Source organism: Esox lucius, chromosome 7, assembly GCF_011004845.1.
Source record: "Esox lucius isolate fEsoLuc1 chromosome 7, fEsoLuc1.pri, whole genome shotgun sequence".
NCBI lineage: Eukaryota > Metazoa > Chordata > Actinopteri > Esociformes > Esocidae > Esox > Esox lucius.
Window position 1 is genome coordinate 46749631 of NC_047575.1, and position 23831 is coordinate 46773461.

At 41.2% G+C, this 23831-nt stretch overlaps 1 protein-coding gene across 1 annotated transcript in view; it reads right to left on the minus strand.

Moving 5' to 3' along the window:
• si:ch211-12m10.1 (teneurin-2) overlaps positions 1–17886 on the minus strand; it is a 259810-nt gene extending 241924 nt beyond the window's left edge. The window contains exons 1-2 of the mRNA XM_029120920.2: positions 17865–17886; positions 17493–17655 (exon numbers count right to left, since the gene is read on the minus strand). The gene's annotated coding sequence lies outside the window, so the exon portion shown is untranslated. The remainder of the gene's footprint in view (positions 1–17492; positions 17656–17864) is intronic.
• Positions 17887–23831: the final 5945 nt, after the last annotated feature.

Sequence of the window (23831 nt, forward strand, 5' to 3'; positions counted from 1 at the left end):
ATTCATGCTTTATTGACAGTGTTGGTGAGGACAGAGAAAGCCCATATTGAAAAAGCAGAGGGCCAACCTCCAACCCAGGCTGCAGCAGTATGTGGGCCAAAACTCTGGACCACGTTAGGCAACCATACCCTGCACAGCAGTACAAATATTGGCATGTTGGAGGAATTAAGCTACTTAGAGACAATATGGATGCTACATGTTTGTTTTTGGGGGGGAAGAATGAACATATTAGCTGTCTGTGTTTGTAGGTCAAAACATGTTTAATAATAATAATAATAATAATAATAATATCAACAACAAATAATAACATTTTGCTGAACATGAAAATTATATCTCTGAAAAGATAGTACTTTTCCATTATTACATTAGAGGGGACAATTAGCGTTATGGATGTTACACCCTCCAATATGGATCCTACAATCTAAATAGATGTCCAATATGTTCAAAATACAGTGGGACCAGAAAGCATTCATAGACCTTCAATTTCTTTACATTTTGTTGTTATATACTTAATTTAGAACTAAATCTATCTTTTTGGTCCACCTCTGGCAAATTCCATTGACTTTACATGATTTAGAAAGGCACACACACACCTGTCTATATAATGCTCTTTACTCCACAGTATGTCTGTGCAAAACCTAAGCCATGAAATCTAAGAAACTCTACACAGAGATAGATCTGCCAAAGCATTAGAAGTTTCTATGGGCACAGTGGGCTTACATATATAAATGGAAGAAGTTTGGAAACACCAAGACTCTGGTTGTCCGGCAAAACTAAAGTAACCGGGGAAGAAGAGCCTTAGTCAGAGAGGTGACCAAGAACCCAAAGGTCACTCTTAACAGAGCTTTAGAGTTTCTCTGCAGAGATGGAAGAAATTGCCAGAAGGAAAGAAAGAACTCATCTCTTCAGCACTCCATCAATCAGGCCTTAATGATAAAGTGGCTAGACAGAAGCCATCACAGAGTAAAAGGCATATGACTTTCCACCTGAAGGGCTCTGAGGGCATGAAGAAAAAGTTAATTTGGTCTGAGAAGACCAAAATTTTACTATAAAGCCTGAATGCCAATAACGACATCTGATGAAAAAAACAGTACCACCCATCATGTCACCTCACCCATCACGTCACCTCACCCATCACGTCTACGCTAAGTGCTATAATTGCTTTACTGCTGCTTTATATATTTCTTGATTCTTACTACGTAGATGTGTGCAATATCACAAGAATTTCATTGTTCAGAATGTGTTATTTGGCGCATTTGATAGACGAACTTTGAAGTTGAACTTAGTGTACATGTGACTAATTAGCTAATCCACTTTTCTGGACATTGGGAAAGGTCTGTTTTATGTTGAGAGGCTTTTTTTAATTAACCAGCATGTTTTCATGAACAATCTAAATATATAACAAGAATTTTTTACATTTGGAATGATTCTGTGTGAGTAAGTATGATTAGTGAAATGAATCAATGCAATTGCCCTAAAATATCATTCAATGCAAAAACATTTGTGGAATGAACACCTTATTTTTTATATTCCAAAATATAAGTAATTAACTGAGTTTAGGAGCTCTGCGTCTCTGAGTTCTGTGAAGATACATTTCTAAGCGGAGTATGTGTGTATATGTGTGAGTTGAGAAAGAGAGAAAGACAGAGAGAGATAAAAGAGAGAAGAAACGGAGAAGAGAGAGAAGGCTATGGAGTGGGTACCTGAGCTGAACCATAAACCAGGCTGAGCATCAACCATATTTTCAAATCAGAGGTGAAAATATGCTTTTTGTATACGCCTTTAAACTGACTTTCAGCTTCTTCCATTTTCTAATAATTGCGCCAACAGTTCTTGCCGTCTCACTAAGCTGCTTGCCTATTGTCCTGTAGCCCATCCCAGCCTTGTGCAGGTCTAAAATCTTATACCTCATGTCCTTACACAGCTCTCTGGTCTTGGCCATTGTGGAGAGGTTGGAGTCTATTTGATTGAGTGTGTGGACAGGTGTCTTTTATACAGGTAACGAGATCAAACAGCTGCAGTTAATACAGGTAATGAGTGGAGAACAGGAGGGCTCCTTAAAGAAAAACTAAAAGATCTGTGAGAGCCGGAATTCTTACTGGTTGGTAAGTGATCAAATACTTGTCATGCAATAAAATGCAAATTAATTATTATATTTAAAAATCATACAATGTTATTTTCTGGATGTTTGTTTTAAGATTCCGTCTCTCACAGTTGAAGTGTACCTATGATAAAAATTACAGACCTCTACATGCTTTGTAAGTAGGAAAACCTGCACATCGGCAGTGTATCAACTGTGAAACCCTGCATATGGAAGCATGAACCCAAAACACAGACCGCTTCTATCATAGCAATCACACGCATGTCTCACGGTGAAACCTGGCAACTGAAACAGGGAGTGGGTGGGGGAGGTATCTGGCCGCCATAACCCGTGGGTGGGGGAGGCATCTGAGGTGCTTTTTTTCCATCTAGCAGCAAGCTGACCACCGCAGTCTGTGCTGGGGCCTCATGTTTGCCGCCAGCTGATAAGGCTGGGAAGACCCACGGGCGGTGCAGAACGGCCGGCATCACCCGCGGGGAGTGGGAGGCATCTGGATCAGAGGGGATTTCCTGGCGTCATCCAGCTCTAGCAACTCTCAGATGGGTCTGGAACCTGCAAGGCTACTGTAACTGAAGATTTTAGGTTTTTTTGAGGGTGCCCTTGTTTTCATTGACATATGTGAGGATGTCGTTGAAGTGGGAAATATAGCAGGAAGACTTGGCTCAAATTCCTATGGGGAAGGTTTTCCAAGAACTTCAGCTGTCGCCAATACGTTGCAAATGTCCAGTAGGCTACTGAAGGAAAGAAGGCATGAATTCAATAACAATATTATAGGTATAGCTAGAAGATTAAAGTAAATGAGTAATGATTTATTTTTTCAATTTTCTAAATGGCTCATATAGATTTTGATTGGTTGGGCTCCCGCAAAACAATGCATTTCTGTCTTTAACTTGTGAACTAGGGATGAATAAATATCAGTAAATCATTACACACCTACGAGCCGTGAAAGAGATCTCCAGTTCGGCATATATTTTCTAGTGAACTTTGAACTGGAACTAATCATTTTCGAAATGCCAACAATTGATTTAGTCTGAAGATTACATCCCACAGCGAGCACCCAAAACAAGGCAAACATGCAAGCATCTAAAGCCATGGGACAGAATGACCCATCTCATCAATTTTCAATGTACCGTAGGCTAGATTTGTTGGATATCACCAAGCTGAAAAAAAGAATACTGACAATGACGGAAACAATCCAATTCTAGATTATGCAAATCCTTGATGAAAGTCTGCTTAATAGAGATAGTTTCAAAAACAATATGGATGGATCATGCTCTGTATAATTTTTCAACATCTAATCTTAATAACTAACGGTGGGAGACTGTGTGGAAAAACAGGCCTGACGAACACTCTCTAAAAGCTATAAAATTTGAATTACTGACATGCCTTATTTGGGACTGAAGCCACTATAAAATAGACAGTATCCTAGCCAGGTTACTCATTTGGCTGCCTACTCTGTAATGGCTAGCATTCATGTTGTTTTACAATGTTAAAATAAAGTCTATAATAGGAAATAAGTTTTCACTTGGTCATGTTGAATTTTGTTAACAATCAAGTTGACCTTCGCACTGAATCACCCAGTAGTAGTAGTAGTGGTTAAAAGGGTAACATAAAAAAGATACACGCTATTGTTATGAACATACCAATTCAGGCCATTTATCACTCTATGAATTTTGATATACTGAGCTCCTTAAGATTCGGCTGCATGCTTTTTCCTGTTTTCAAGGCCTGTTTGTACATCTGAAAAGGGATAAGTGGACAGGATTGGGTATGTTCATAACAATAACGTGTATCTACGCTCAATTAAGACCATTTGGAATTTTAATTAAAGCTTGGTTCGTTTGAAGAATTTTACTGGAATTTAAATGGAATTGACCTCATTGGTCGATTGGAAACATCATATATTGACAAAAGAGAGGACCTTCAACTTAAGCCATCACGTGATGGGGCTACTGCTACCATTCAGGGAAACCGAAGCATCTGCTATGGCTAGTAACTAATGAATGGCTGCGGAGAGGGAGGATAATGTTTCCGGGCAGAGATGGTAAATAAACTCGTAAAATTAATGTGGGTGGTTTGCAATCAATATCGGAGCGATATTAAGTGGGAATAGATTCAAGTGCATTGAGACTTGAACGGAAGCAAATACGGCGACCTTGGTCAATAGCAGGGACTTCATGATTGTGGTGCAAGAACGCAGCATGAATCACAAACACATCGACATGACAGCAACTCAGTCGTGCGCTGGGTCAACATAACCTAGCTTTGTCCCGCTACTTAGACATATATATTGAGATTTATTGCACTAATGTGTACTTCAATGGTTATACTGTAGGCGTATAAAAGTCGATATTACTAAAAGAAAGATTAATAGGTGATGTCTATGTATCGAAGCGAGACTGGAGTCTGGTGTGGCTACTCTATTAATATCAATACTGGGGTAATATAAGGCGGAACGGTGTTATGCGCTCATTACGGTTTTCTAGGGAACGTGTCCGAAAAGGTGACGGGGAGTGCGGCATTGAAGTGCCATTGAGTTCTTCGCATCACAATATGTCCCACTATCAGAACCAGACGTCCAGACCACAACGTCCAAGTACAGACTGATAAGCGCATTCCTTTACATTAGACACTCCGAATGTTGTCAGTCACGAGAAAACAAACTGTAATTAAAAAGCATAATCGTTCTTACCTTTCAGAAGTACGTGCTATGTTTCACAGCATCATTCAGTCACAGCATCACTATGAAGAACTTCACTCCCCTCGGAAGCACGCGGTCCTGTCGTGAGTGTTTGTTTCGCCTAGTTCTTTCCCTTAAAGTCAGCTTTTTACAAGCGTCAAGCAAAAAAAAAACGCATATAATAAGCTTGTAAAGTATAAAGTTATTTTTACCAACGACCCACGCCGATGACAGGGCGTATAGATATTAGAATGTATATAGTTAGAGAACAGTAAATAGATTTAGCCTTCCCTAGTAAACAAACGCACGCGAGTCAAGCGGGAACCTATGCTATATTCTACACCGCAACGCGCGCCCGCACGAGCCGCAACGGGGTTGGAATCTACCATCCGCAGTAGGGAGGGTCGATCTATATAACTCCATAGCCCAGAGATGCATTGACAACAATGTGAAACGGGAATTACTCCTCTAACTGAAGGATCATTCTATTCTTCTTCTTCAAAAGTAAATCCTTCTTTTGCCATCAGCCCTATTGGCAAATCCAAAAGCATTTTTCCTATTTCGTTTCCATATTGAAGACCTATAGATCAGGCGTTTGATACTAATCCATTAACAACGCACCTGCTTATGAATTTACTTTCCAATCTAGCTTCTGCCAATGCAGCAGCTATTCACCCTGGGGTCCCCAGAAAACATGACAAGTAACAAATCACTTATAGATTACTTCAACAAATAATAAATTCAACAAAAGAAATACAACCCCATTAACAAAACAACATATGTGTGGTTGATGTTTGTTTGTGATTAACTATACTTTTGAGAACTACGAATGCCTACAAATATAGTAAAACAAGTCAAACTTGACCTCTTGGGGACATTTTATAAATCCCACAGGAAACAGGCTATTTTCAGATTAGGATTTATGTTTAGGATTCATGTTACAATTGGGCTTATGAAAATTATTAGGATTAGGTTTATAATTAAAGATGTATTCCGGGAATTGGGCCACTTGTTGTAAAGCCGGTGCTGTTGAGCAAAGAATGTTTGCTGAATTGTGTACTACAGTATATCCTGTACTGTATGTGCTAATATGGGCCCCATGGCATCAAAACCACTCTCTTTCAAACTTGGAATTTCATGGCTGACTGAGGTATGATAGTGACTCTACTGATAGATTATTCACCTATAAACTACATATTACAAATTGGGGTGGGGGGGGGGGGGGGGTAGACATTAAAATATTTGTTTGTTTTTTGCAAAAGCTCCAGACTGCATCTTTAAGCTCTGGTATTTGGGATTCAATTTGGGGTTTATTGGGTCCACCATTTTCCTCAGTTGTCTGTGTATCTCTTTACAGTCCCTGTTTTGCCATGAGAGAGATGTCCTTTTTCGTTGTTTTGTAAAGGCTGGAAAGAAATTTATAGAAAGATATTCATGATGGAATCATGGTTCTGTGCATTGCTGTGAATGTTTTGGGGAATGAGGGGCTGTGAAGAAACTCCATCTTGTGGGGTAAATTACAGTCTAAGCCATGCTTTTTTAACTAGTTTGGAATACTAATTTCTAATATTTCTTTCCTAGAACCTAGAAGGGAAACCAGAAGGGACTAGAATAAGCCTGCTGTAGACACAAGTTCTTCTTTCTTTGCTGCTCCTGACCATACCACTAATGAACAGTACTCAATATGGAACAAGACCAGAGCTTGAATTACTAGTAGTCGATGTCAAAAACGCCTATTCTCCCCAGCATAACAACAGAACCAAGCTTAATGATTAGTGGAGGCAGGGGTAGCTAGTAAGCCTGCCATCTGCGTTGAAATTGATCAAGTAAGTATAGGGGCAGGAAGATTAACCGTTCAGATGTTCTTAAAAAAGCTAAATTTTAGTTGTGTTGACGAGTGAATGACACGCAACAACACCAAGGCAACTGATGACATCCGTGTGTTGGACAACTTACAGAAAAATGTGTAATGAATCCTCATTCCTGGCAACTTTGTGTTGTTTGTAGATACTTCAAAAAACAACCAGCACCATCAGCCTTGGAGTGGGAGTGATATGTGATTAGTACCACCTATGGAGCTGACCAGAAACCTCATTTAAATCGGCTCCTCAATACACGGTGTGTGGCAACATCTGATGTAGAAAACAGTAAAAACAGCTTCATAAAATAAATTTGATTGACCTGTCAAACTTGCTTCAACTGAGAAACAACCTCGGGTTTAACTGGAAAGGACTATGTTGCTAAAGCCGCCCATCTCGACCTCGACAACGATAGATTGCGGTGGGCTGTAGAAAATGAAAGGTTTTGTGGCAGGGGGGCTTGCATGGTGGAGATATTTGTGAAAATGAATACATCAAAGGCTTAAGAAATGCATCAAATGGAACAAAGGCATAACAGCGATATTGATTTAAATGATTCATAAGGAGTTGGGTGGGAGATGCCCTGTAACATGGTCATAAATAACAGCCTCTACCCTCTCCAACTGATCAATATTCTCTTCAACTCTGGACACAAAGAAATGCACAACTAATAAGGATTCCTACCGGAGTGTCCATGAAATATTGCAATTTAACAATTTAACTAGCTGGGATTGCGTTTGTATTTTGCAGGGAGATAATTGATGACACAGATAAACTTGAATCACTTATAATTACTGAAAGATTAAAACAAATACTAACTTATTAAAAGTAATTTGCCATTGATAGATGTCCTTGAAGAGTGGGTAAAGTGTGTGATTAATGGGCAGGCATGGATATATTTAAATTCTCACTGGCCGCCGCCTAACCAAAAATCCAATCATTAATGAGAGTGTAATAGCCCCCAACATATAAACCAAATATAATTGCTTTTTACTGGTCAGTTCAGTAATCAGGGTTGCAGGATGGGAAGCTCTTACAATTTGTCTCTCATGGTACATTCTCTGACTGATTGTTTTTGTGGTGCAGACAACAAATTACTGCTATCTCATTAGCAATCCATGCCTTATGGCCAATTGGCCACACAGACGAATGCACAGTCATTCTACCCTCTAATTAAAACGGTGACAATGAAAAGATCAAGAGTCTGTATTTGCTTTTCTTTTTAATTAAGCGCACATCAGACAGGGCCAAGGGGCAAGATGGCCGCAGTGTGGCGTTTCTTTTTTTTCTTTCTTTCAAGCGCGTTAGCAGCGAGTCAGTGTATGTAGGGCCCGGACGTTACTTGAATTCCAGCCGTGTTGTTGGAGTAGCCGTCGGGGCTTGAAGGGCAACACTTTTTAACCTTATTGTCATTTTCTCCGGCACAATACCGGCGTCTACGTGTTTGAATCTGGCGGGTTTCCACGTCTTTTTGAAGCAGATTTATTTATTTTTTGATACAATCAAAGTTATATTTTAAACACGCTTATGAACGTGACATTTGCAGTAACATGGAATCAGGAAAATAGACTCCCTCTGGCTAAAAACCTACGGCCAGTTAAGAAAATCACAATATCTTTACTTTTTATCCTGACCTTGTGATGTCTCAGAGAAGAACATTTCTTTTACTCGAGATCATTCCGATGTGTCACAGCAGTAGACCATGGTAAGATACTGAAAATAATTAATATGAAAGTGTCAGCATTGCCCTCTTAGCACATCCGGGCCTGCAAATGTCTCAATGGGCGACCGTCATAAGGATAGATCCTCTCACTGCTGTCCAATGACCTGAGCTGCAGTGAGGCAGATAAGAGACAGTCCAGGCCCGATAAATAGGAAGGAGAGGGAAAGATATGAAGGGGCTACACGCTCCCCCCCCCCCTCAGATAGCTTCAGCCCCCCTCCGAAGATGGAAGCCTCATCGAGCTGTTTTGATGTACTGCGTACTTTAATCTCTTCCCCCTTAGTTTGTTGTAAGTCGGCTGGACACACTACCTAAGGAAGTGACATTTGAATCTCACTCTCACAGCTTTTGGGTAATATTTGAAATCCACACCACTGCATGGGCACTGGCAACTTTGAATAACTGCATGTGAGTAAATTACTGTTTGGTTTACAACAAAGTATCGCTGTGGTGTTGATCTCTTCTGTTTACCTGTTTTCATCCAAACGGTTTTTTGTGTTTCCGAAGACAGAGGGAATGTAATTGCCAGATCATGCCGATTCATGTATGACAAGGAACGAGCAACGCCTGCGGAGAGTTCATTAATGAAACTCTGACACGGCATCCATTGTTCCTAAGTTTTGGTTTGATGTCGATTGTCTTTTTCTGCCAGCCTTGTCACTAGAAGGAATAGCTTTGAACTGTAATTCTAGTTTGGGATCAAAACTAATCAAAGCAAGCAGCCATTTGCATGGTAGTAGCTGATAAGTGGTGTTTATTGTTCTGAAAATGTCATTTAAAGAACAACAGTTTCAGAAAATAAGCAATTTCTTGTTCATCAGAAGGCTGTTGGACTCTACACAAAAATGCCAACATATGCTACTGAGAAACAAATATGTAAGTAAGTCATTATTTTTAATTCTATATTTTAGGGGGGAAAAATCAGAGCAGATACTTCTTTGTGAAAACGTTAATAAAGTATTTTAGTCCTCAGTCGAAGTGAATTATTCTTTCTGATCCCACAGACCTACTCATATTGGGGCATTCCAAGACTCAACCCATGTCAATAAGGACGGTACAATTAGGTGCATCAGTAAAACTCTAGAGTCGACAGGATGTTTCACTACTTAAGTCTTAGCCTGGTCTTGGAGCACTGCTTGCTCATCTCAGACTCTGTTTGGCTATGAGCCCGAGGAAGCACTCACAGGTGGAGGGGTGGTGCTCCAGCCGATCCATTCACACTTTACTGACAGCCTGGAGTCTGAGTAACTGGAAAGCCTCCCCCACCGCGGGACCCGAACAACCCAGGCAGCGCAGCGCCAGTCCTCAGGGGTCAAGGCGTCTGCTGCTTCCCATTGTTAGCATTCAGTCGTCACCTGATTAAAGCCTGGGAAAACTGAATGAATTGACCCTGTTTAACTTGAACCAATTAAGTGCAGACAAAATCGCGTGGCCTCCCGGGACGGACCGCCGCACTGCTGGCTAAAGATCCTTGATGACCGTGACTGTGGGTGGATTGAACTTGACCAGGGATGCTATTTGAATCCACCGCGGCTGCTTGCTTTTCTGTCCTAGCATGCACAGTGACTAACGTTATAGGGACGGTTTTGCAGACACAGATTAGGCCTAGTCTAGGACTAAAAGTTAAATAGAAAACTCCATTGAGCTTCTTGTTTTCATCCTAGACTAGGCTTAATCTGTGTGCAAAACTGGACCCTAATTGATACATACTGCAAGAACCCTGTACAGACTCCCTTCAGCTGTCTTAGACTCGTAAAAACGGCAGACAGTTGACAGATGTTCAAAAGATCAGTTTTTATGTCAAGTTACTTAAAGCAAGAATAGAGAGACAAAATTAAGTGGTCAGGGCTAAAAAGCTGATTGTAACTATTGGGGAAACCAAAAAAACCCAGATGCTTCAAATCCAGTCACCTGTATTTAGATTGACCATATATTTCACTGTTTAAATAACTGCTAGTGGCTTGATACAGTATTTAAGTCCTGGCCTTGCTAACATGATCCAATCCTCTTCTCATCTCCTCAGTCTGGGTCAAGGGGGTGGCGATTCACAGCAAGACAGAGTTGGTCTGAGGCCCATCCTCTTTGGAGCAGAGCTTAGTTTAGACTCAATGTCAAGACCCCCTCAGGCAGAAATGAGCGGGCGTCCCCTGTCTCACCCCTCTAGCCAATCAGCAGCATAATAGGCTTCTCACTGAGCCTATTGGACCCTCAAGAGAAATGGGTAGAGTTTCAACTGCACTGTTCATGAGTCAGACACTAAAAGCTTCTTCTTTGAGAGCTTTGGTTTGGACCTGCCACCCTGACGTAAAAAAGAGGGAACATTTTATCAGAGTAATACTGCCACTTGCATTTCTCTGTGTTCACAAATAGCAGTCAAATACACACCTGCAGTTACAGTTAATGTGACATTTTGGCATTGGTTTTTGAAATTGACTGATCATGCAAAAAAACTGTCTTTTATTTAAGGATTGTGATCATATGAAGCCATTTATTATCACATAGTTGTTTGGCTCTTTTTTAAATCCAAATGGTAACAGAAATTACCCAAATGGCCCTGAGCAAAAGTTTAAATACGCTTGTAAGTTTGCCCTTGTTACACACACACACAAGGTGACACACAGGTGGAAATGGCAATTAGTGTCTGTGTATAAATACTCAATGAGTTTTGTAAGCTCTCACATGGATGCACTGAGCAGGCTAAATACTGAAACATGGGGAACTGAAAAGAACTGTCAAAAGACCTGTGTGGTCACAACCATAAGCGCAATGCTTGGAGAGGAGTCAACAAGGCCTATAGTGAACAGAATACCATCGCCACTGTGAAGCATGGTGGTGGCTCACTGATGTTTTGAGGGTGTGTGAGCTCTAAAGACACAGGGAATCTTGTGAAAACGTATGGCATGATGAATGCAGCATGTAATCAGAAAATACAGGCAGACAATTTCCATTCTTCTGCACCAAAGCTGCGAATGGGACGCTCTTGGACTTTCCAGCACGACAATGACCCTGAGCACAAGGCCAAGTTGACCCTCCAGTGGTTACACCAGAAAAGGGTGAAGGTTCTGGAATGGCCATCACAGTCTCCTGACCTTAATATCATCAAGACACTCTGGGGAGATCTCAAACATGCTGTTCATGCAAAGTGGGCAATACGCAGTATTAAGAACTAAGGGTATGCCGACTTTTGAACAGGGGTCAGTTCATTTTTTTCTTTGTTACAATGTTTTGTTTTATGATTCTGCTATGACCCACAGCTGAATTTGAATCCAATTAAAATAAAAGACATGTGTTTTGCCTGCTCACTCATGTTTTCTTTACAAATGGTACACATATTACCAATTCTCCAAGGGTATGCACATTTTTAGCACAACTGTAGGTATAGAAACGGTGATGATGCATTTATGGAACCAAACAAATATGAAATCCAGGCTGTCCACATGATATCAGGCTGCATCCTACCCCTGAGCTTAAACTCAGAGAACTACTTTGCCTCTTCAAGTCTCAGGCAACTTTATCAGGCGAGGGAATTTCACAAACCACCTCCGCCGCACCTGACTCCAAATCATCTTCCCGGTCGTCCAAGTGGCACGCTTGGTCCGCGAGGAACCGGAAGCGAGCTTATGTAACGAACACTGGACAACGCCAGCCGACCCGCGGGGGCTTCCCACTTGGCAGTCGGAGGGCATGCAAGCTGCAGTGGAAAGGCTAGCTGTTCCCAGAGCTGATGCCACAGGAGAGGTATTAGTCTCCAGATACAGATTTAATCCACACACTGCAGACATGTAAATGGCTGGCCCACATCAGGCTCGCTTGGGTTCTCTGGGTTACGTAAATCACATGGACAGATGGTGCGTTCAGTGGCAAGAGGGGCTGTGAACCGGTCCGCTAGAAAAATGCAGCACAGATAGGCCTTCTTCATTACAGCTATTAACACTGATTATTAAAAACACAGATCCGTATACACATACATACCAGCCCCCCCCCCCCCCACTCCCCCAAACTGATTGGCATACACACATTTAAAAAAATGACCAAAGAACAAGCCACAGCACGCAGACTGACAGAGCAACAGACACACACTAAGACAGACAGACATACAAAGACGGAAACACAGACACAAGAGCAAAAGATGAATATTCGATTTGCATGGTGAAAATGAATCCTCAGAACTTGCAAACAAGATACATGTGTCTTTGACCGTGAATGACCTCTGCTAATGGGAGTACTGAGAAGGAAGATACATTTTCTTTGATAGCTTCTATAGGAAATATGCAGAGGCTTGCAGCTGCCACCCTTTTATGACTAAAGGAAGATTGATGATCATAGAACAGACAATCTGCCCACAAACACCCACCATTTCTTCTCTGTGGTCTCAATTCTGACCGATTTCTGAGACTGGAAATAGAGGCTGAGAAGTGTGGGTGTACTTCAAAGGGAACATTTGGCAGCCCTCTTGTGATGTACAGAGCACATAGATTTTCAACGACCAAACTCCCCCCTGGGTCTTTCATTAAATACAGAAACACGCATGTACTCTAGCTGTACATACATAACACACATATGCTTTATTTCTGGACACACGTGACTTTCCAAAGACCAAACTTCACGAACATACAGTACCCGTCAAGTTTGGACACACACATTCACTGGAATGGGTAAGTAGATCCAAATTATATGGCACACACACACACACACACAAATATACTTATTTACCTGGGCACAGACAAGCACACACATGCACGTATTTACAAATACCGTCGCACACAAACACATGCGCGCACACACACGTGACTCTTGATTCTACAGTTGGGTTGTTGTTGTGTGAAGCAGCTGAGATGCCCTAGATGTCTCTGTGTGAATACAAGGAGCTCAAAGCACCAGTCCTTATTACCAGAAACACAGATACAGCAGGAGAGGGAGGGCAAGTGTGGTCCTCACACAAACTGTGTTCAGCTTTATTCATTCTGTTGGATTTCCCGCTGTTGATTTCTAGATGGAATTTCTTTCTTTCATTTATTTTCATTTGAAGATATGCATTCAGTTTGTGCTTGAGCATTTCAATCCAGTATCAAGACTTCAAGCTTCAAGGCGTCTTTCGATCTTATGGGTTGAGTTTTAAAGTGTCTTCTTTGATGAAAGTGAATATGGGAGAATGGAGCATAGCGACGCATGATGAACACCAGCAATCCCCTACATTCGAACATGACAAACGTAACAGAAACGCACGTTTGTTTCTCCAGACACTTACAATAAAACTGCCTCAGAAAAGAATCTTGTTTGTCTCAAACTGTCGAAGTATTTTTTTTTGCAACCTAATGGGCTACTTTCAGAGGGATCCATAAAACCACCGTAAGCCTGTTGAGGATCAGGGAATGAATACAGAATGGCTTAGTGGCTCAGAATGTATAATAAAGCAAGCCGAAGAGGAAAGGAGGGAAATAAAGAATGAAAGAGGGAGGGAAAGAAGAAAAAACTGGTCAAATTAAATTCTGAGCTAATCAAAATGTCATATGCATCATGTAAATAAAACCTAATGTATGTTTTGCTTGTTTATGGCTTTAAACAGTTTAACACTAAAGGCTGTCTACTGACATTGCAAAAAACTCCGGTCAGCACCTCGGACAGCTCCAACACTGAGGCGCGAGCATCCACCACATGGCTAGCAAAGAGTATAATTGCATTAGACAAACCAATATACTTGGATGCCTTCGGAATTCAAAATAATAAATAAACATGGTGGCCCGTGTAGCTCGGTTGGTAAAGTATAGCCCTGGCAGAGTTAGGTATTTGATCCCTAATTAGCCACGGTGGGTATATACAGGATGGCACGGAAAAGTACAAGAGCGCCGACAAAATGACTAAAATGTCAATGGAAAATATAACTACAATGTGGGTGGACCTAACGTTTTGGCAGCTATATCTGAAACAAAAATGCTTTTTGTTCTGTGGATTTGAATATTTTACAACAGTATATGGACGTGACTGCATGCACATCCTCGGCGATCCCACCGCAGTCCTCACCACACGGAAGGGCCGCCATTCCCTTCCGGAGTCCATCTTTATAAAACCGTCAGAGCCCAGGAATGATTTGTCCGCCTCCAGTATTTATACCTTGTAGATATTTAACCAGAGAGATCATATTGAGATTTCTTATTTTTTAAGTGAGCCCTCAGTCAACAAATCCACATAGGCTTTATGATCAAACAGAAGACGAAACAGAATATATATTAATTTTTTTACAACTGTAATAGTGCAAGAGAATTGGAGAATTTGAAAGAACAGGCATAGAAACATGATATTTGGGTTTTGCTGCCCTCCAGTCTTTAAACAATCCGAATGAAATGTTCTAGTTTCAGGTCCTTCTACAATCCTGAATTGGGTGAACTAAATAATATACTGTTTTTAGACGTTAGATGGTCCATGACTTTTTAACATGAATAAATGTACACACACAGACACACACACAATCACGCTACAGTAGTCAATTACTAAGAATGTATAACAGACATCTATGATAATATCATTCAATTCCAACATACTGTATACTTCATGAATACATTAATAAAGACATGATCGTATTTGGACCCGTTTTCTTCATGGATTCTTTGATTAAGGGCCAAGGACTGTGGGATCCTATGGAGTACTGACTCTCATTATTCTAATGCAAAAAGTTGCCCCACTGCAGTTAATGCTGGCCTCAAATATCTGTAGAGCAGATACAATGTAATCTTCTCTCTCTGACTGACATCCATGAATATGCAAATGACACGTAAATCACAGCTCTTACATAGTAATTTGTATGGAGAAAAATCTGATGTAAAAATATGGAAAAGAAAAGCATGCCTTGATTAGAAAATAGCCGCAGCAGAAGAGAAGTCAAGCTGACAAAGACGTTGAAAGAAGAACAAGAAGTGGGTTTGTTTTTAAATCAAAGTCAGTTATTGGATCAGCCAAAAAAGGAAGTTTGTTTATGGGTCTATGTGGTTCTTAATCTTCAACTTCTCACAGTTAAAGGGATGGTTTAAGATTTTGGTAATGAGGTCCTTAATGTCCTTCCCCAGAATCAGAGGAAGGAATCTGTGGATACAATATATATGAATCTGCCTTAGTAAGTTAGAGGATGTTTGGTAAGCCAATGCTAAATAGAAACCACACAATGACTGGTCTTCTACAGGATCAGATACCATGATAGCTGTTCCCAAAGACTTTCAGTCACTGCAGGCTATTTAACAATTGCACAAGCATTTGATTGCAAAGTCATTCGAGTTGTACGCACAAACATAATTATCCACAAGTTCATCTGACTCTGGGGAAGTAGATAAAAGGGCTTACAGCCAAAACCCAGAACTATCCCTTTAAAGACCTCATAATCTGCAGGGATCAGTTAGGATTTGACAAAAAAAAATGCTCAAACGCCATGTCACTTTAGCTAACAGCATTACACATGTAGGAGATGGTGATGATGTCTGGTGTGAATCCTGAACAGTTTACTGCATACAATCTATAAAGGTCAGATAGACATTGGTCTTGTTTTTTTCACGAAGAGAGGAACAGACACTTTAAGTACAATTTGGAGTCTTTTTTCTTGTTTAACACAGATGTACCACCACAAAAACAGCCTGTTCCCAAAGTCAAAACAGAAAACACCATTATTCTGTTCAATAGAGTTATTCTGTTTCGGTTGGGCTGACAAACCACTGATACCTCAGGTGTGACATCATTGATGGTATTGCAAAAAAAAATATAGAAACAGCTGCCTTTCCCTCTCTGTGCAATTACAATTACCCTCCTGCTGGCTTCTTGTTGCTCACAGCTGCAACTGGCTATTATCGAACAAAGATTTGAAGATGTGATTAACATTCAGAGACCTCAAAGCAACTTAATTCTTCGACATCTCTCAAAGTTTCAAATCCTCGCTAATTCCTTTCTGGTTCCTGAGACAGGCAGTAGCTCAGAACCGCGGAGGACTGAATTGAATTCCCATGGAATGGTTTCCCACTGTGTTGTACTCAAAGGAGAGTGTCAGGGTGCCGTGCCCAGGCTTGCAGCGTTCTGCCCATTTAAACACAACAGCAGCTTCAGACCAAAACGATATGGGCCATAATGCTACTTGTTCAGCGGTATACTGTGAATACACTCAGATGTGTTGTTTTGTTTCTCTGTGCAGACGTGATAGCTCCAGCAGATAGGGAATCCATTTGCACTGCATAGCTGTCTCAGGGCAGGCTACTGGTAAAAACAAAAAGTAACAGCAAAAAACAATCCCAAAAGCAGCATGTGTCGGTTTCTGTAAAGCACTTCCATTAAATGGATCCTATACTTACATCTGATGGAAAAATATGAATTGATGAAGATTAATTTTTTTCTCTTCTTGCAGTCAGGGGGTATTGATTATGTCTGGCTGATGGTCCTTGGATCAATACAGTAATTCAACAGGGTTTTTATAAGGGTCACTTGTTTTAAAGCTAGCTGCACAAACCTAGCCTAGCTCTGGTCTTCATGCAGTTGGCAATGTAATATCTCTGAAATAAACTGACTCACCAAGTTCACTATGTCTATAGACATAATGCCATCATCTACACACCAATGTACAATATCTTGTTCTGCTCACCCATCCTGTGAAATATTCCTGTCGCGATATGACCGTCACACTAGCTGGCTCTCAGCGCAGGTCCTAAACTCTCAATTAACACGTTCAGCTATAGTGTTTGTGAAACAGAGTGAGAACAGTCGGGGTTGCTTCTCTCGTTCCTCTGTACATAATGCAGGCCCTGTGGCATAACTGGAGTGTTATGACACACTTATGAGTGATCCCCATGTGTCAGAGTTCGAATGCTGATAGGCCATCTGTTTAGACACGTAAGAAAACGACGAGGTTATGCTAATTGGTGGAAACTTGAGGAGGTCATGCATATGCATATTGCAGGGCGCACATAATCTGTTGGTTCCCATAAGGAAAGTGATTGGTTCCTCAGCAGGACCCAAACACACTTCACGTTTGTTGGGAACAGGATTCGAACTCCTTACTGCAATTCGGCAGCTTTGCCGGGAGTCAATATAACGCAGACTGCCCTCTGCTGTACTGCTCAGGGGAAAACTTATATTTTTATTTTACCACATTTAACTCACCAGTTTCTTGATGTCGACGGTTCCCGGTTATGGCTTTGCCTCGTTGCGACAACTACTTGAGCAGGTGCAAGATGCGGGAGATATAAACTCTTCCTCCACGCATATCTCGCCCAGCCGGTCAGATCCTTATCACGTCGGGAGACTTTCAGCTGGAAATTCCTCACTGAGGTAACACACTCCACAACTATTAATCCACGATTTACTTCACCCGCGCCCAACCTCAGCATGAGGAGCGGCTATGCACAAAATTACTATGCAACCCCACCCGACCACTACCACAGTAGCGCTGTGTCAATTTACTGTTGTGCTAGCCGTTTTTTTTTTATTGAATTGTAAGTAACTGTATTTAACTCTCAGATGTTAAATACTCACAGGTTGTTGACTGCATTCCATTGTTAAAGATAGGCCATTGGGAGACGTTCAGTGGCGCCAGAACATACGCACTTCCAGGTTATTTAACACAGGACCCGGAGTTCAAGGAGGATTCATGAACATCTCATAAAGTGCCATACAACGCTGGAAATGCTCCCGCGTCGCTTCCGTTGACCGTTTTGTTATGCAGTCTCCTTACCAGCCTTCAACAAAGGCCCTATTGATTTTATCGATGCCCTGAACGATCTGAACTGTATACCTGAAAATTACAAGCTGCATGTGCTTTTGATGCCACTTGTCCATACTCTAACATCCCCCAACACTAGCCTTGAGGCGCAAAAGCTACGTTAATGCATGTCCCTTAAATGTCTTTCCAACTCTCACTGTATTGTGGACTCTCCTGAACTCGTACATACCTCCAACATTTTCCTCTTTGGAGAATACATTTTCTTGCAGACAAATGAAACAGCAATGTACACAACCATTCAAAAGTTTGGGTTCACTTCGAAATAGCCTTGTTTTTTCCATGAAAACATACATAATGAGTTTGAATAGGAAATAAAGCTAGATGATTTAGGCATAGTTGCAGGATAAGTTTGACTGGTTTAAAGTGAATGCCTTTTGTATTCAGGCGCTGTTGCTGAACTGCAGAGGCCCTACGCGGTCTTAATAGGTAGAGTAAAACGTTCGCGGGAATAAGGGGGACGAGTAGGAAGTACTGCGATACCTGTGATGGTTGAGTGGCGCGCATATTAAAGCCATAATTGATATCAATTTAGAAAACTGTGTCTTTCATCACTCATGGATCACTATTACAGTTGGGTAAAAAAATATAACTTTTAAAGTAATCACTGGGTTTATTTGTGACCAAGTGTTTGTCATGACCCCTCAATATTACAGGCAGGTCAATGTGACCCCCCTGAAAAGGAATGAAAATCCTGGGATCCATTGACCCTGACCCCCCCCCCCCCCAACATACATTACAAACCTACGCTGTTAAGTAATACACATTGAATAAATCATTCTAGTGATTACTAGTCTGGTCTATGATTCAATGAATCACATTTATTTATAAAGCCCTTTTTAAAACAGCAGTTGTCACAAAGTGCTTTTACAGAAACACCCGGCCTTAAACCCCAAGGAGCAAACAACAGTAGTGATGAATTTCAGTGGCTAGGAAAAACTCCCTAAGAAGGCCGAAATATTGGAAGAAACCTAGAGAGGACCCAGGCTCAGAGGGGTGACCAGTCCTCTTCTGGCTGTCCCGGGTGAGATATTTAGAGTCCAATTGGAATCATTAATAAATGCATGCGGGCTAAATCCAGAGTCTATTTCAATTTAGACTAGGTCAGAAGCATGACCAGGTGGACAAGGACAGGGACAGCAACGGGCCCCCCAAACCAGGTACACCGCAGGTGTGGACCAGGACCTCATGTCCTCCTAAGGTTTAAAACGGGAGGAGACTGGGAAAATTCAGAAAATGCATTCCTCATATCAACAACGATTTATAGTGGAAAATGCATTCCTCATATCAACAACGATTTATAGTGGAGAAGGAGAACTTGGTGGAGAAGGAGAACTTGGTGGGGAAGGAGAACTGACCCAATCCCCCAGCACAATAGTATAGCAGCGCAAGACCTTGAGACTGAGCGTGATGATTAGCTGAGTAATGTGTTCTAACTGGGCAGGAAATAACCTGCACAGTAAGTTTGAGGTCCCAGGCCTACATATTGTTAACATTGTTTTACATCTGAAAGCTGATCAGAAATAGAGAAAAAGACTGACCCTTGCATGGAGGACTTCACATCTTGGCATTACTAAGGATGGAAATGCTACTATCAATACCTCAGGTAGTATTAAGTCATTTACTTTTAAAACTTCACATTGCCCTTTGAATTTATTGTGCATACAGAATAATTTACTTAGTTCTGTTTAGAAAGGTATTATGATTTTAACAAGATAGACTATAAATAAGCTACAGTTTTATCATGAGCTTTGCTGTTTAAAGAGCATATTGTTAATCCTTTTTGCTTGTGTGATACTACTTGGAAGGTGAACTTCAGGCAGTTAAGTAGTTTAATACGTCTGAATGTCTATAATACCTATAGAGGTCTGAATTTCTATAATACCTATAGAGGTCTGAATTTCTATAATACCTATAGAGGTCTGAATGTCTATAAAACCTATAGAGGTCTGAATGTCTATAAAACCTATAGAGGTCTGAATGTCTATAAAACCTATAGAGGTCTGAATGTCTATAAAACCTATAGAGGTCTGAATGTCTATAAAACCTATAGAGGTCTGAATGTCTATAAAACCTATAGAGGTCTGAATGTCTATAATACCTATAGAGGTCTGAATGTCTATAATACCTATAGAGGTCTGAATGTCTATAATACCTATAGAGGTCTGAATGTCTATAATACCTATAGAGGTCTGAATGTCTATAATACCTATAGAGGTCTGAATGTCTATAATACCTATAGAGGTCTGAATGTCTATAATACCTATAGAGGTCTGAATGTCTATAATACCTATAGAGGTCTGAATGTCGGGTTCATGGACCTTAAGTTAACTATTGCAATCCCCAAATATTTGCTGTGGTAATGCAGGCATCTGGGCACTAGGCAATAAAAAGTACATTTCACACGTTCATGAATATATTAGTAATAGCAACTATTTCTTTATAGGTGTGAAAATCCAAGGAAGACTTTAACACCATCATAACCCTCTATAAACTTTAGGTGATCTACCTGTGAACCCGCAAACCTCACTGTTTTCTTTAGGTGATTGGTGAATGGGTCTCTAATATCTGCGGTCGACAGCAGAAAGCACTGTTGTGTTACTGATCATTCATCTATGGATGTCGAAACGATTACAGCAGTAGCCTATCGATGCACATCCCAACACAAATAAAGCCGTCAAGGTTGTTTCACAGTGTAAAAGCCGATACAGGTCATTTGTCAATAGAAATAATGAGAATTAAACACACAAAAAGAAAAGATTCCGCAACTTTTTCTATTTGTAAAATCCGAACTGAAAAACGCCCTGCTCAGTCCCATGAGAGCATGTCTGTCCTAGTAGGTTTTTATAGAGCAATCGAGCGGAATATTATTATTTTTTACTATTGTGCAGCGTAGTCAATAGCATGTGTGTCAATTAAATTATTGTCCACCCTTGCTGTCTTGCCAGGTGGGCTCTCGTCGCCATTGGGATGCCCTCCCTCCAATGCCTCTCGGGGGTGGAGTTACTGGCTTGTTGTTGTCTCTCTGTTGCCCACTTATGCAATTGGGCTGTACTCTGCTGGAAATACTCGGCCTTCATTCAGGGTGGTTGCGGTTGGTGGGTGTCCCTTTGGTTGATGGTTGGCAATGTGGGTGGATTGATTTCCTGCCTGTTGGGCCCTGTTTGGGGCCTCCCCCAGATAGGCCCACAGTGTCACCGGACCCCACTCTCTCACCCCCAACGTCTTACGCTGTTATATTATTGTGCTGGGGGAGTAGGGTCAGTTCTCCTTCTCCACTATAAATCGTTGTTGATATGAGGAATGCATTTTCTGAATTTTCCCAGTCTCCTCCCGTTTTGAACTTAGGATTGCATGGCCCATATCTGTGGAGTACCTGGCTTGGGGGACCCGTTGCTGTCCCTGTCCTAAGTCCTCCTGGTTGTGTTGCAGATCAAGACGATGCCTGACGATTTCAGCTGCCACTGTGCTGACACCTCCCGCCCCCCATGTTGTCCCTTTCCTTGTCCATCTGGTCATGCTTCCGACCTGGACTGAGTTTAAATAGACTCTAGACTCAGTCCACACGCATTTATTAATTATTACAATTGTAATCTTAGTATGTTCACCTGGCACAGCCAGAAGAGGACTGGTCACCCCTCTGAGTCTGGGTCCTCTCTAGGTTTCTTCCTACATTTTGGCATTCTTAGGGAGTTTTTCGTAGCCACTGAAATTCAACACTACTGTTGTTTGCTCCTTGGGGTTTAAGGCCAGGTCTTTTGTAAAAGCACTTTGTGACATCTGCCGATATAAAAGGGCTTTATAAATATATTTGATTGATTGACGTAACACGTTATAGAGACGCGTTCATGTTAAGATTTTCAATTATCAATTCACTCGTAAAACTGACACGTGACCTGTTCGTGTCGTCTGTAGGCCATTTACGTCTCGTCTTAACGTTGGCGTGTCGTGGTCGTGTTGTGTGGGTGTTGCGGACGTGTCGTCAGTAAGAAAAACCCGTCTCCGTTGATGGACTGTGTTAATTTAAGATGTCATTTTAAGGCGCTGTTCAGACGTGAAGTGACTTGGTGAGTCGTATCAGTAGCTTCCCTAGACCTATTAGATGCACGAATCACCCCTCATATCTGGTGGAATCACAAGCATTGACTAGAGTGACCGCGATCAGCGCCGCAGAAGCGCCGGGTGAAATCTAGGTGTAGGGTTAGCAGCGGCACCACCGCCAAACCAAGCTAATCAATCCCATAACTGATAAATATAAACGCTCAACGAGTTCAGCAGAAATCCTATTTCAAATAAGCCATGCAACATATATACATTTTTTAATAAAAACTTCTCCCTTCTTTCTCTGACTACTACACTTTCTGTTGGGAAACCAGGACATTTCATGTTGACCCCAAACATTTGAACGGTAGTATATGTCAGCACCGTTGTGGTAACCTGTGTTGAGATGTATTTCAAAATACAGGCGCTGCTGAATTCAAAAGCCAATCCTTTCCTGGCCAGTATTTTTCTGTTTCATATACAGATGATGTATTGGATGGTGTTTTCCTGATCTAGAGAGACTCAGATCTCTTTGATTTCCACACATATCTATACTCTATGAATGTGCACCTTTGTTTTAATATTCACTTTGACTCTTCACAAATAGGTTTTTCTTAATTGGATGGTTATTGAAGGAAAACTGTGAGAAGCAAATCTTCAGTCTTGTTGACAACTAAAGTGGTCTTCTATGATTTCGTCACCATCTGTAATAAAAGGTTGGGTTTGAATCACAATTAAGTCAACAAGTTCTGTCCTAGTTTAACTATATATGGGATGGCAACGCCTCTACACCAGGCTCCTTGTAAAATCAACCTGAGTGAACCTGGCCTCAATAGCATTTTGTCACAGTTGCGTAATGGGCATTGGCAAATGAATATAAACAAATTCTTACTTTGGCTAGCTTCACACAGTTGTGATATCTACTTTGAGACCATCAGTGCATTTCTTGACGAACAAGAACAGATCAGTTGGAAGCAGTCAGTCCTTAAAGAAAAATGTTTCATCTCTACAGATCTCTTCATAAAACCTACAGACAGGAACATCCTCCTCAGAGGCGATAGCTTCCACCCACGTCCACTCATAAAAAGTCTCCCCGTTAGTCAGTTTAATTTAATCAGAACAGACATATAGCTCTGATACTTCCTACCTGAAACCACACACATAGATTAAACGAAAGGGGAATGAGTCAGACATACCCATGATCTTTTTGAAGGGCTAACACAACAGGGAACCCCTTCAATCTAAAAGGTTTCACCAACTACTCACCATTGGGGAAAATAATAAACAACATCATCTCGAAGCATGGGTGTATTGTAGATACTGGCCCACAACTAAAGCCATCTTTAAGCATCTTCCATGTTTGGCCTTTTAAAAGGCCACCAAATGTAAGAGAGACTTTGTGGTTAAATCAGACCACGCACCAGAGTCAAGGGACACTGTCTTGGACAGTCAGAGCTTACAAATGTGAACAATGTGCAGAATGTGGTTTGACATTGAAGTGTATACGTGTATAAGTGTATTTTCTCTGACCCTGACACTGCAAACTCTGATAAGGATGTGTTTAGTTGCTACATGTACATACAGTATCTCACAAAAGTGAGTACACCCCTCACATTTTATCATTTCATGTGACAACACTGAAGAAATGACACTTTGCTACAATGTAAAGTAGTGAGTGTACA